At 37.8% G+C, this 15,592-nt stretch overlaps 1 protein-coding gene across 3 annotated transcripts in view; it reads right to left on the reverse strand.

The window, feature by feature from the left end:
• KCNJ16 (potassium inwardly rectifying channel subfamily J member 16) overlaps nucleotides 1-15,592 on the reverse strand; it is a 70,388-nt gene that overhangs the window by 39,896 nt on the left and 14,900 nt on the right. For all 3 annotated transcript variants that reach the window (XM_035720347.2, XM_025436789.3, XM_025436790.3), the window contains exon 2: nucleotides 7,124-7,229. The gene's annotated coding sequence lies outside the window, so the exon portion shown is untranslated. The remainder of the gene's footprint in view (nucleotides 1-7,123; nucleotides 7,230-15,592) is intronic.

Genomic DNA, 15,592 nt, shown 5'->3' on the forward strand with positions numbered 1-15,592 from the left:
AATGCTGAGCAAATGACTGAATAGCTTTTTTTTTTTTTTTTTCTGGGCAAGGAAACAGTTGAGGCCGAACAGAAGCGGCCACCACCAGTTCCCCTTGGAGATGTCCTTGTTGCAAGCACCAGTGCATGAGGGCTAGACCCAGCGATGGGAGCAGGGAAGGCAAGGATCATGAAATGTTGGCAGAGCCTCTCAGTGTGATGTAAGCAGAGATTCTAAGCAGGGTTAGTCAGAGCCCTGTGTTCTCTGTAAATACTGGAGTAACTAGCTTTTAATCTTTTTATCGACATGTGGAGTTGGTAAACAGAGATAGGGCAACTTTCTGAAATAATGTTACATGCACTTGTAAGTCCAGTTTATAGCTAAATATTTCCCCTTCTTCCCAATGAGTTAAGCTTCTTTATTAATGTGTCCTCTGAGTACAGACTATCCCAATGATGGAAACTCTGTCATTTTACACTTTAGTAATCAAAGGGCTTTTAGGTTTTTGGTTTTTTGTTTTTCTCACTGCCTCTCACCAAGTTAGGAATCCTACCTTTGGGAACTATTGACCAAAAAAAAAGAAAAGAAAAGAAAAGAAAAGAAAAGAAAAGAAAAGAAAAGAAAAGAAAGCAACAAAAAACATGTTTCTCTTCAAACTTTAGAAATTTAAACTGAAAGCAGGTGCCTCTGCTGCCCCCTTCCTGGTACTTAAAATCCATATACAAATTATACACGGCTCTTAATTCCATCTAAAACCAAGAACTTAGGTGGCCAGTTGATGTAGCTTGGATGCCACAGTTTCAAGAACATCTCCTATCTAACTTCCCCCCACAAGCCCTGAGCATGCAACATAATGTCTGGCACACAGGAGGTATTTAATGAATGTTTTCTGCATTCACAGATCCAGGAAGAGGACAAACAGGGGAATCAAAGCAAAACTGATTTAATTTGCCTGTTCTTATCTATATACTCCATATGGCTACCGAAGACCAACTTTCATATATTTGGGTGAACCCAAGCTGAAAATTTTTTTCATTGAGTTTCAAAATTGAATTTATAGATTTTTTTTAAACTAAGGCTTTTAAATTAGTTATATATATATATATATATATATATATATATATATATATATATATATATTGGCAGAGGGAGAAAGCATGAGCAGAAGGCAGGAGGAGCAGAGGGAGAGAGAGAATCCCAAGCAGACTCCCCACTGAGTACAGAGCAGGGCTGGATCTCACAACCCTGAGATCATGACCTGAGCCAAAATCAAGAGTTGGACTCAATCAACTGAGCCACCCAGGCACTCCCAGATCTATAAATTTTAAGTAATTCAAGCCTTTGGACTAAATTAGGCCATTGGCCAAAGCCATCATGACACAATTGCCAGAATCACAAAAACAAACAACAAATAAAACAGTAGAGACAAAGACAGGCCCTGCCCCTCCCTGATCTTTAACTAAAAATCACTTGGCTTCATTTGATTTCTATTCAATGGCAGCTACTAACTACTTCAGACATCGCCAAGGTATACCACCCAGTTTACCCACAAGTTAGAAATAGTCGCCTCTTCCAGGTTTAGAGAAAATGCTGCATTCAAGAAAGGTGATCACTTCACTTCTTTTCTCATGTAGAGGGCCGAATTTATTGAATGGACTGGAACTAATGTATGCAATAAAATTAATTTCCCTGGGAATGCCAACATTTCTAAAGTGTCTATCTAACCATGTGCAGTTGGACATTTATAAGAGCTCTATATCCTAGCCACCATTGACCCAACTGGAGGAGAAAAGAGAACTTCTGTAATGGTGACATGCCTTAGCCTAGGCCACTAGTTTTCCAACCTTTGTCTCTACCAGAATCAGTTGGGAGGTTCACGAGAGGAAGAGAGATGCTGGACTGTATCCCCAGAGTTGCTTATTCAGTAGGTCTGAGTTGGAACCTGAGAATTTGCATTTTGCACAAGTTCCCAGGCAATTCTGATGGTCCTAGTCCTGGACCACACTTTGAGAACAATTACAAGTCACATGTGGTAGAGTTTAGATTAAAACCCAGGTCTGTCTGATATTCGAATGCAAACTGATGCCACACTGCGAAGATAACTGTTAACCTCTTAAGATTTCCCCAGTGCAGCAATAGAAGAGGCAGGAAACCGCTCCTACACGGAAGAGAAATAGATCTGGAGTCAAACCCCAGAATCTGAACCCCCCTGCAGACCAGGTACCAGCACATCACTTAATTTACCTGATCCTTACTGTTTCCATCAATATCAGAAGAATTCTCTACTATTCCCACCACTCTTGCAAAGATATTCTGAAGACAAAATGTGATCATGGCTGTAAAAGCATTTTCTAAGCTTTGAAGTGCTACCATGAGTGTTTTGTTATATTCATTAAGAAGAATAATTTTTTAAAAAAGAATAAAGATGAACAAACAAGAAAAACAAAAACATGCCACTGAGTGATCTGGTCTTTAGTTTAAAAGCTGAGACTACGTAAAAGGAAATGCCAAACACAACAAAGAAGTTTATTGGAACCTTCAGGAGTTCAGTGATCTTTAAGATGAACACACTAACAGTTTTCAGGGTAGGGCAACTGCCAATTTTTTTCTAATAGTTTTTTTTCAACTTAAAAAGTAAACATCATATTTCTTTAAGAGACAGTCTTATGATGAATACCGAAAAATGATTAATAAATCCTGTAATTGAAAAAAAAATAAAAAAAATAAATCCTGTAATTGTTAATTATCTGATTATTTTTATATAATGTTATTTGATTCATATTATTTGATGCATTTTTAAATAGTAAAAATTTATGTTAGCAGCTTTCTTAGGAAGTATAGTTTTCTTTCATAGAATACTGAAACTATTTTATTTAAACATATAGTTTTATTATGTTGATGGTTGGCTTTTGTCTGATGCTTTTTCTGAAAATACACATTTGACTTCATTTGTAATACATGGCCGAAACAATGAAATATAGGATTTGCTCTGCAATCAATGATTTCATCACTGTTAATCTTAACTGAGTAATTTTAATACAAGAGTAAAACAAAAACTGCTTTTTTCCTTCTCCATGAAAATTGTCATTGGAAATATTTGCATATCAGAGCAGTAATTTCTAGCAAAATTAGTATTTACTATAAGAAAAGGGGCTATTTTATATTAGACTAATTAAGGAGAGATTTTTACTCTAAAGTGAAAAATCTCTCAAGACTCACTGGGCTCTACTTTTCTCTCCATCTTTTCACTCAGACAAATGGCTTATTTGATCTTCATTCAATATTTGGTATTAAAGCCAACAGACTTTCATATCTCATTTGGACCACAAAGAATAATTGCATTTTCCCCCATCAATGAAATGTTGCTTTCCTTAGACTGTATGTTGTCCTTGCTCAATGCAGTGAGATTCTTATTGATTTACAGTGTTAAAGTTCCGATTGTGTTCACTCATTTTTGAAGAAGATGACAAATCCCTGTATCAGGGTGGCTGTGGTTCTGCCCATTAAATAGAGTGCAGACATCTTCTTTTCTGTTTCTGATTGGCTTGTTTTTGTTTTTTAAATGCCTTGACAGAGAAAGAACAATTTAATGCCCAGCATGCAAAACAGAATACTTCAAGGAAATCGATAATTACAGAGTAGAGAGCAGGGTCCTGTTAGTAAGGTTTTATTCTATTTTACCATTTCAATATCTGAGCATTTCTTATGCTTTCCCTTTGTGTTGTGCACAAAGGTTTCTTAAATGCTGAGTGTATAATCCAAATTATGTGTTAATATTATTTAACATTCTTAATCACGTAGCTATGAATTTATGGAAAATTGAGGTTCTTTAGAGGGGACAGATTAGTAGTTAAAAACAGATACTAGGGACATAGGCTACCTGGTCCAAAATCAGCTATGCCATTTAATAGCTGTGTGCTTTTTGAAACATTACATGGCCCCATTGTGCCTGTTTCCTTATCTGTGAAAATGAAGTTCACCTTGGAGATGGAAGGATTAATATCTGTGAAGCACTTACCACGGTACACAGTGCATCATTTTTAAACAAAAATCAATCAGTAAATTGAAAACATTATTTCTGCAGTCAGGTGACACAGGTTCCTTTGTTACTGGTAGGGAAAACATCTCAATAGTTTCTCCATGTGGTCTCCTATCTTCATAGAAGATTGAACAAAAATATCTTCTATTCATGACTTTGGTAACAGAACAGTTGGATTTTGGAAACAATGAGGCCACCCCATCATTGTGACACTATCCTTGAGATAGAGAGAAAATGTGAAGTCTCTGAAAGACACAAAATCTGCCTAACTAGACAGCATCAAAGGAGGAGAAAGTGAGACTAAGTTGAAAGTATAAGTCAAACACAATCTAATAAAAAGCTAGCAGAGACAATCTACACAAGAGGGTGCTGATTAAAAAGGAGTTTTCACAGGACAGTTTTGACACAACATTTTGAGGCTATTTCCAGTCTTCAATGCTTTTTTAGAAATTCCTAGTCAAGGAATTTTGTCACCGGTTTAATGTGTCTCATTTTCTCAACTTAAAAGACAGACAAATTATGCTGAATCAGGATAAAAATTGTCTCTGTGGGAAAATGGTTGGTAACTTAAATGAACAGGTTCAATCTTGTGAATGAAAGGATTGGGGTTATTGTAGAAATCTGGTTGCTATCCATTCAGCACCACCACACCACTGAAGCAAAATAAGACGAAGACTAGGAGATCTAAACTTACTAAGATATCTAGAATGAATTCATTCCCAGTGTTCACTTTTAAGTGTGGAGGTGATCTAACATCACACAGCCAAAGTGAGACTCTGTACCACTTCCAAACTTATTCACCTGCATTAATGTCACTTTTTGCTTGTAAAAGAGACAAAGCAGTTCTATTACAACATATAACAGAGTGAATTAAGACTCTCTTCCACAATAGGGTTAGCGATTTGGAGGCAGGGACTACGTCTCAGTCACTTGTTTTATATTCTGAATGGCAGGTATCAGAGATGGTAGATTTGGATTGTATTAATTTAGCTAAACTGCGACTACATGTTCCAGAATTCCCTTCCTTTCATAATTCCAGGTTAGCCTGGATCCCCTGGGAGACATTTTGCATGAGATTTGTAAGATGTAAGGGAACCAACAGCCATGTTCTTTTTATGTCAGAAGGTTGGCATAGGGTGTGAGGCACTGTGGTTACTCAACAGGTTGCCACTGATCTGCTACCTCATGAGATTGGCACGGGATAGCAGATCACCCCACAGTTTCTGTGGCTCTCTTCCTTCAGCTTCTGTGACTCCTGGTTACATGAGGATGGGTACTAGTTTCTCCTGCTGGCCACCTTCATTCTTTAATTGGAGGCTCAAGCATTGTGAGAGATGGATATGAGCTCCATTCCATCCTGGTGGTTTCCAGCTCATTTTCACTAGATCTCATCTGTTGTCTGCCTTCACATCACATGCATCTGTCTTTCCAACTGCTTGCCTCATGGCTCCAGGCTCTGGCACCAGATAAATACACACACACACATACACACACACATTTAATAGGCTCAATTATCAAGGTTTGATTACAGAAGCAGAACTACTAGGAAAACACATATTTATTTTATAGATGAAGATAATGATAGAGAATTAGTTACTGTCAGGAGCACTGGGTGGCTCAGTCACTTAAGTGCCCAACTTCAGCTTAGGCCATGATCTTAGGGTCCTGGAATCAAGCCCCGCATCAGGCTCCCTGCTCAGTGGAGGAGAATCTGCTTCTTCCTCTCCCTCTGCCCCTGCCCCAGCTTGTACATAGGCTCTGTTTCAAATAAGTAAAATCTTTAAAAAAGAATTAGTTACTGTCAAATAATAAGAAATATGTAATAATGGTGAGACTGAAGACTTCTGGTGTTGAACCCATTACACCAATGCACCATGATGCTCCTTTCTATCTACTCATCCCGTGGTATAAAGGCTGAATTCCTAACTCCACTTTAAACCCACCATTAAAATGTAAAAAGAGATTCTGACCACCTACTCCATGAACAGAGTGGCACCAAGTTAACATCCATGCAGCTTAGGGCAATAAAGCACAGTTAATGGACTTCAGAAGAAAGTAGAATCTGGGCAGCCCAGGTGGCTTAGTGGTTTAGCACTGCCTTCAGCCCAGGGCTTGATCCTGGAGACCCGGGATTGAGTCCCACATCGGGCTCCCTGCATGGGGCCTGCTCCTCACTCTGCCTGTGTCTCTGCCTCTCTCTGTGTGTGTCTCTCATGAATAAATAAATAATATCTTTTTTTTAAAAAAAGAAGAAAGTAGAATCCTGATAAACACTTAATCAAGTTCTTCTGGTTAGAGACAGTTCTCTTATCGAAAAAATCTACCTTGCAATGAAACTGGAGTCCTCTATAAAGTAGGAAAGCATCACTAATTAGTTTGTCTTCTCTCTTTTCCATTTCCACATCTCCTATTAAATCCTCCTCCCTTCCCAGAACCAGTCCACAGTAATGGGGAACTAGTTCATTCTTATGACTATAGGCCCCAGTAAATTGGGAGAGAAGGCTGGGCACTGTAAATATCCATCCTATGCAAGCTACTACCTAGGTTACACCCACTTTTCTATTCCATTTATTTCCACTCCACCTTCACCCACACTCTGAAAACCCCACGTATCAACCACTCAGAAATTCTTAAGTTCTTGTTTTCCTAAAGTTAGGTTCTCTATAAATCGAGCAGACATTTCTTCTTTCTTTCAGCTTCCCTCAATTCCCCAGGCACAGTTGGTTTTTCTGCCCGTGTCTTCCTTTGCTAGGTTTTGACTTTCCCAGGAGGAGGCAACTGATAGATTTATCTTTATATACCAAGTGCCCAGTGGAATAAGCATTGCACACTGACTTAGAAGAATTCAGGTGCCATGTGTTCAATTCAAGAAACCAAGGTGCAAAAGATGACAACATTCTGTCCATTGAATGGCAATGGGATTACCAAATGCTATTATTTTGATGCCTACCATAACATGTCCACAAAACTGTACCGATGGGACAGTGATTACCATGGTATTAGTTTGTGTGTAATTAATATAGTCCCTTACTCTCCACACAAAAGGAAGCAAGGTAACTCTCAACAGCTAATGTCTACAGGACCCAACGGTGGACTTCCACTTACCTCCTAGTTCTGCTTGGTCTGTACCCTCATGCGTCGTTTTGCGAGGTGCTACAGCAGATCATGACCAAATTCCATGTCGAATGGGAAATGGTGTCCACTCTTTACACTAGCAAAGAACAGGAATGATTTGATACAATTGTGCAGGAGAAACACATACACAAAATAAACTGATTATAGTAATATAATGCATGGAAACCTTGTCCTAATTCCCATCATACTTAACTCCCGTGAGTGTAAAGCACAGTACATTTTGCTTCTGTTTGGTTTGGTTTGGGTCTGCTGGTTGGTGATTTTGCTTTCCTTAGTTTTATTTCTCTGACTGTTTCTTTAGCTTTTCAACTCCTGATGCAAATAGTGCAATCTTATCATCAGCATAATGTTGTTATCGAATACAGCTAAATAAAACTTTAGTCATGAGGAAATGAAGCCGCTTTCTATTCCCACAAAACCTAAATTTAAATATGTGTAACTTTGCTCAAATTAGTCACACCACTTTCTCCTTGAGTGTTATCTAACCACCCACAAGTTGGCTCAATTCTGACCCAAACAAAAGGCAAGCTAAACACACAAAAGGAACAGACTTCTTGCTGTGACAGTCCTGGTCATAGTCTTTAATATTCTGGCATCTCCTTAATTTTAGTTGCAAGTCCAGGGAAGGCTTTTCCTGTGCCATCTATAAATAGAACTCAATAGTACATTACCAGAACACTAGAAGGTCAGTTAATAACCTAATAGCTCATCAAAGAGTGTGTCTTTCAGGTAAGTGCTAGTTGGAGACAGCTATTTTGCTCTTGTGCAGCAGACTTGATGTGCTGGCTTCTGTCTAGGAAAGCCTTGAATTAGAGATCTACTGAACAATTTTTGTGGTTCAGCCATTATACTAGGTGCCTTGTTTTGTGAGGTTATTTTGGATTATTTTCCCAAAGTAGAGACAGAATGTCCTCAATTACCCATTGTTTGGAAAAGTCTCACATGAGATGTGAAGAGTACATAGTCGTGAAAAGACTGGCCAAGTTTGTGGGTGAGTAGATATTTTTCTGGGGCAGAGCCAACTAACTAATCAAGTAGTAACCTAACCCAAGAATTTGGTCTCACAAAAATTATCCTTTAATAGTACTTCTCAAAATTTTCCACTAAAAGAAAAACCTGGAAAAAAAAAAAAAACAAAAGAAATGAATATGTTATCTTTATCCCTACCCCAGATCCTAGAGGATCTGAGATTATAACACAAAGGATTGGGCTCAAGCTCAAAATATTCCGGTTTTAGGATTTTTTTTTTTAATCTATGCTCATTTTGAATGCTGGATATATATCTCAAGATACCTGAATTATAAAAGTAATTCTTTAAACTGCTTATCAGTTCAATTATTTGATTCCTCTTATTCTCAATCCAAATTCTGGAGTTAAATTAATGCTTCTGAAAGGTACACCATGTTTATCTTGTGGCTTCTCGTAGTTCCTGGCATATTGTTACTACCATGAACATAGTCATTTGGAAGCAGCACTCCTACATGAGAAAGATAGATTACATGCAAATATAGGAGAGAGTATATAGTAGCTGAAAAATTTTGTGTGAATGTGAAGTTAACGGAAGAGGAGATGATGCCATTAGAAGGATAGACCATGGATGTCTTTTAAGGTAACCTGTTCTTTTGTCTTAATTAAGAGAAATTACTTTCTCTTTGACCAAATTACACGGTTAAAAGACTATAGCACTGAAAATGCTGCATTAAATTAATGGATACTTCTACACCCAAATGATCACATTTTTATTTATTTTTTTAAAGATTGATTATTTATTTATTTGACAGAGAGTACAGCAGGCAGAAGGAACGGGAGAAGCAGACTCCCTACTGAGCAGGAACTCCAATATAGGGCTCAATTCCAGAACCCTGTGATCACAACCTGAGCTGAAGGCAGATGCTTAGCTGACTGAGCCACTCAAGCACCCTAAATGATCACATTTTTTGGCATATCTATTTTGTGGAATTAAAAATGAAATAACTAATAAAGTATAGTTCTTAATGTCTTTTATAGAAACTGAAGCTTCCAACTTATCATGTCTGTATGACAAAATACAATCAGGGTGAAAATGCCTTATGTCGCTGTAATGGTTAATTTTATGTATCCATGTGGTTAGGCTATGTTGTCCAGTTCTTTGGTCAATCATCATTCTAGATTTTTTTTTTAAGATATTTGTGAGATGTGATTAACATTTACAATGTGTACACCTTCAGCAAAGCAGATGACCCTCCAAAATGTGTGTGGCCCACATCCATGCAGTTGAAAGTATTAAGAACTAAAATTGAAGTTTCCCAAAGGAGAAGTAGTTCCACCTCAAGACTTGCAACATAAGAAACTGCCTAAGTTTCCTGCCTGCTGGTCTAACTAGCAAAGTTTGGATTCAACACTATAATATTGGGGCACCTGGGGTGGTTGATTAAGTGTCCAACTCTTGATTTAAACTCAGGTCATGACCTCAGGGTCCTGGGATCCAGCCCCACAATGGACTCTGCACTCAGCAGGAAGTCTGCTTCAGGATTCACTGTCCCTCTCCCTCTGCACACACCCCCATTTGCATTCTTTCTGTCTCTAAAAACAAATAAATATTTTTAAAAAGACTTCAATATCAACTCTTACCTTAATTTCCAACCTGCCACCTAACCCCACAGATTTGAGACTTGCCTTCCCTGACAATCACATGACCGATTCTTAAGAGTAAATCTTTTTCTGTCTCTTCTTCTCTATATATCCTATTGGTCCTGGTTCTCTGGAGAACCCTGGAACCTCTGGAATTTGGTAATAGAGTTACCAAACTAAGGGAAAGAAGATCACAAATGTAAGGCAATGAAAAATCTTATATAAAATGGTTCATAAAATAAAATAAAATAAAATAAAATGGTTCATAGTAAAAACAATTATTTCAAGGATAAATGGGTAGCTCAGTCGGTTGAGTGTCTGACTCTGCGTTTTGGCTCAGGTCATGATCTCAGTGGGATTGAGCCCAACCAAGGTTGGGTTATGCTTGAGGATTCTCTCCTTCAGACCCTCCCCTCCCTCACATATGCACACGTGCCTGATGTCTCTCAAATAAATAAATAAAATTTAAAAAAAATCTCAGTGTTTAAACATTCTAAATTTTAAAAGCACACCCTGAGAAATACCCACATGCCTCAAACAAGGCTATCCCCCTATTGCTTTTGTGAAAAAAAGTTCAATGGGTGGGTGTGCTAATCCTATCTTATTTTATCATGGTCCTAGGCCATTGAATTGCCCTTAATTATGTACAGACCCTGTCTTTTTCTGCCAGACTGAGGGCAGGGACCAAGTTTTTGTTATCTTTGTATCCAGATTGAATAAAAGATTATTGATTGCATGGAACATGGTTCTAATTTAAAATGGGATATAATGGAAAATTAAAATTCACCATAATAAAATATGATTTTGGTCATGTTTGCTTGAACATACCTTTTTCTTTAAAAAGAAAAAGAAGAAGAAATAGTTGAATGTTTGCTTTTAAGTGAAAAGAACAAATCTATGGAATATAATCTAAAGCCCTTTAACTATCTGAAGTCTTTTAAACTGTACTCATATAAGTAAAATAAAATTAAGAATTGAGGTGATATTTCTGGACCATATTTAAGGTAACAATCACCTTTATTTGGAATTGTCAAGTAAATCTACTTTGGGGCTGTTTCTTACGCAGATGATTAACTTTTCCCAAATTTCCTTTGCATCTGTGGACAGTTTCAGGCCTATTTTTGAGAGTGAATGTGGAGCCAAGGTAACTGGAAAAAGTTGTATTTAAAAGTGAGAAGCCTCTTTTTGTACGTTTTATATCTGAATCCTTTATTTTAGTGTAGAAAACCCTGGGAGAAAATAGTAGATCCCATCTTTTTCATGCAAGAGCAGCTATAAAAAAAACAAAGCCATCCACTCCTTACATTTTAATAACCACAAAGTCCAGGGTATGTGCAGCCTAAAAGATGATGATGAGATTTCCCCTCCAAGTTCTCTGAGGCTGGCCAGTTGAGAAGGCAGGAAGCAACTAAGCAACTGTCTCTGCATTAGAATTTTTCAGTGCAATGCATTTCAGAGTGCAGACAAGCCACTTTTTTCCTCCCAGAAGCTGAGCTCTTGAGCCTAGCAACCTTAACCAAAAAACAACATATCTGAGTTTATTTCAGTGCTGATAGATGTGATGGACTAAATGTTCATACCTTCCCAAAATTCATACATTAAATCCTAATCCCCAATGTAATGGTATTAGGAGGTGGGACTTTGGGGGGAGGTAATTAGGTCATAAGGGTGAAGCCCTCATGAATGTGGTTAGTGCCCTTATAAAAGAAAATGTGCCCAGAAAGCTCTCTTGTCTTTTGCGCCCTGTGAGGATCTAGTGAGAAGATGACCCTCTGTGAACCAGAAAATGGGTCTCACCAAACCCTGAACAATATGTAATCTTAATGTTGAGCTTCCAGTATCCAGGACTATGAAAAATAAACGCTTATTGTTTAACCCGCCAAATCTGTAGTATTTTTGATACAAAGCCTGAATGGACTAAGATAAAATGCATCTGAGAAGGACTGTTTGTTCAGAGCCCTTATTCCCATGGTTTCCAGTAAAGGGACCATTTGAAGATGCTAAGACAGATGGACGAACTGCTGGTCATTATTTGCTAAAAGCTGAGAGAAGAGCACATCCTAATTAGGGGAGAGGCATTTGGAGAAAGCCTTCTAATGCTGTTTACTGCCCAAGAAAACTATTTTTGCTTTGTAGCCCCCTGGCTGTTAGCAACAGCTGGCATTGGCCAAAGAAGGCCTGGTTTCTATGGTGATGAAATTTGTGTGCTCCTTACAAGTCTTATTTCATAAGCACATCATTGGCCTCAACACAATCTTGATATTAAGATACCTTTTTATTATTCCAGTGATCAAACTAGAGGAGCCATGTCTTTATTTACTTCATCCCCACTTCTGTATTTTCTTCTACATCACCTGCCTACCATCTACAATGCTCTTCCTCACCATCTTTCTACTTATTCAAATTTATACCTCCGTATGGTCTTTTAAAATTTCTCAAAAAGCCATCTCTGACACATTTAGGCTGCGGAATCCTCTCCATTTTGGAAAAAATTCTGGCACATGACCTCATCTACAACTACTCTTCCCCTTGGAATTTTGCTTCTGGCACACTAATCTCCTTGCCAGGCACACTCAGAACCTTGCCCTAGCTGTTCCATCTACCTGCACTGTGCTTCTCCAAGGTATTTATATTGCTCACTTCCTCACAGCCTCCAGGTCTTTGATCAAATATCACCTACTTGGGGAAGCCCTCTTCGACAATCCTGCTTAAAAATGTAAACCTGTGACAGACAGCTTTAAAGATGGCTCCCTAAGATCCCTGTTTCCCGGTGTTCATGTTCTTGTGAAATCCCCTCCCCTTGAGTCTTGGCTGGAATAAGTGACTCACTTCTAATGAATAGAAGTTGGCCAAACTGAGGGGATGTCACTTTCAAGATTAGGTTTGAAAAAGACTCTGTCTCTGTCTTGTTTACTTGCTGCTTGCTCTAATGGAAACCAGCTGCCATGTTTTGAGATATTTTATGGAGAGGCCCACATGGCAAGGAACTGAGTAAGGACTCTCGCCAACAGCTAGTGGAAAGCTGAGCCTCCCCCCCACCCCCATCCAACTGCCTCAAAGGAACCAATCCTGCCAAGTACCATGTGATTGAGCTTGGAAGAGAATCCTCCCCCATGCAAGGCGCTTGAGATGGTTAGTCCCAATGGACACTTTGACTGCAGCATGTGATCTAGAGGACCCAGATGAGCCTGGATTCCTGACCCAGAAAACTAGAGATGACAAATGATTGTTGTTCTGAGACATTTTTGGGGAAATTTGTTACACAGCAATAGATAACAAGTACAGCACTCTCACTCCTCTACCTCCTCCCCAACGCCCAGTAATTCCTTCCTCCATCATGTTTTTCTCTATACTGCTTATCACTACTAACATGCTTTTAATTTTACTTCTTGGTAGACTCCCCCAACATCTCCTAAAATGTAAGATTCATAGAGGCAGGAATTTTTGTCTTTTTCTAGTCATCAGTATGTCCTTTTCATCAATATATATCTAATCAATGCCTGGCACAGAATAGTCAGTCAATAAATATTTGGTGAATGAATACATGTCAATATATGCATTGACAAATCATCTGTTTTTCCTCTTTCATTAGTCTTAAATTCCCAAAGAAAGTGGTTTCACCCATTAAACAATCTCTCATACAACCCATAACTTTAGAACTTTTTTTGTTATTTAATAAATATTTGCTCAGAGAATAAATTAATGAATAAATCAGGGAAAAATGTCTCTTGCTAAGTGCAGTACCAATTAAATCAGGGAAATGACAGGATGACCCATTATTTCGATGTCAGTGTCTTAAAAGGGTTAAGGAGCTGAGGCTATAATGGTAAAATAAAAACAAAAACAAATTTAAAAAAAAAGAAAAGAATAAAGAGAGAGAGGGAGAATTCTGGAGTTTGCTTTTCTACAAACAATATGTAGGTCATTGCCTTCCTAAGAAAATGAACTTATTTCTTTCCCATTATCCGAAAAAATCTATTAATGGAAAAAACAAATAAAATTTCCTCCTTTCTGGAAGAACTGCTTTTACCAATGTGACATAAGTAATTGTATATGCCTAGAAAAGAAGAGAAGTGCCAGCCATCACTTTGTAAAAAGAATCAAGGTAAATTCTTGAGAGTTAAGGCTTCAGTCATGTTGAGTTACAGAGCTATGATGATAGACTCCCAGGTATGTTTAAAACAATATCCATGAACAAGACATCACTCACGGGCTCATAGGAAGAGAGTGTTGGTGACCTACATGTTCTCAACCACATCCACACACAAGGACCACACATGAAAGATCTTTTATGAGCATTTCCTCTTTGTCCTTTGTATCAAGCCTGTTAACTCTCAATATTCACCAGATTAGAAAAGGTACGGTGTTGTGTGGTAATAAGAACCATGCACATTTTATTCTTAAAGTTAGGCTGAGTCCACTCTTCCTAGAACAAGGAGGTAACATAGGATATTTGGGGATAAATTCGTATGGGACAAAAGTGGGACAATTTGTTCAGATAATGGGTTTTACAAATTTGAAAAAGGTTCACCTAAATATATAAGTTATTTTGGTAACTAATATTTGCTCTAAATATCCTTCATATGTCTATCATCTTCCCTAGAACTACATTTTTTGCCAATTCCTAACTTTTAACTAACTGATATCTAAGCCTTCACTTGTACTCACCACTAATATATATAATGGAAGAAACCTAGTTATTCAATATCCTTGAAAACTCTTGTTCTCTTGCAAGTCAAAATAGACTTACTTAGGAAAATGTGTTAAAACAGCATCCTACTCAAGTCTTTTCTTCCAGTGTCAAATGTGGTCATGGTCTTGTTTTGTATGAAACTAATGTCTTAGATTTACCACAATTCTCATGTTCTAAAAATAATCATCATAAGCAGGAGTTACATATATTCGTTACCCCTGGTCCCTCGCTGTATCTTCCTCCTCTCTGTCTCTGTCTCTCTCTTTCTTCCTCTTTCTCTCCCTCTGCTGATTTGAATGGACTTGAATTCTGGATCCTGTACACTTTTAAACCTTTTAGCTTCATTTCAAGAACTCCTTAAATGGCATTCTACAAAACAGCTGCAGTTTAGGCTCTTCGTGTCACTTTACTGGTTAAGATCTGACATAGGGAGTGGTTGGCCTACAGTTTCCAAACTAAAGTGGCAAAGATACATTAGTCTATTCTTTCTTCCTAAGGCTCTGACTCTTGCCTAGCTGTAATTAATACTTAGCAGAAATACTCCATCCAGTTCTATTTTCCTAAGGAGCTTTCCTTTCAGTTCATATGATCATCTAAGAGCTTAATGCACCTGATCAAAATCCACTTGGTTTGTAGAAAAGTTCGTACTTATCACCTGTAACTACTGCCAACAGAAACAATTCAGTTGTATATGATAGAGAATTCATCTTCCAGAGGGCAAAGATCAACATGTCAATATCTGTCTAAGTAAATACTCAAGAACAAAATTTCTAAGATTTTAATGCATGAAAAAAAAGCTTTAGAGAAATTAAAGTGAACACAACAGAATAAAATTCTCTACTTCTAGCTTATGTTAAAATAAGTCTAGAATTGGGCATCTGGCTGGCTCAGTCAGTAGAGCACACTACTCTTGATCTCAAGGTCATGAATTCAAGGAGCATAGAGCTTACTTAAAAAAAAAATAGCCTCACACAAGATTGGAAAAAAAAAGAGGAGGATTTTAACATAAATCTATAAACATGCATACTTTTATTTCCTCTCATATCATTATCTACAATTCTTGGAAAAAATTAACCTATTTTTCTTGAAAATTTTTGAGGGGGTGTGTAAAAGCACATTTCAATGCTTGAAGTTAC

Source organism: Canis lupus, chromosome 9 (genome assembly GCF_003254725.2).
Source record: "Canis lupus dingo isolate Sandy chromosome 9, ASM325472v2, whole genome shotgun sequence".
Taxonomy (NCBI): domain Eukaryota; kingdom Metazoa; phylum Chordata; class Mammalia; order Carnivora; family Canidae; genus Canis; species Canis lupus.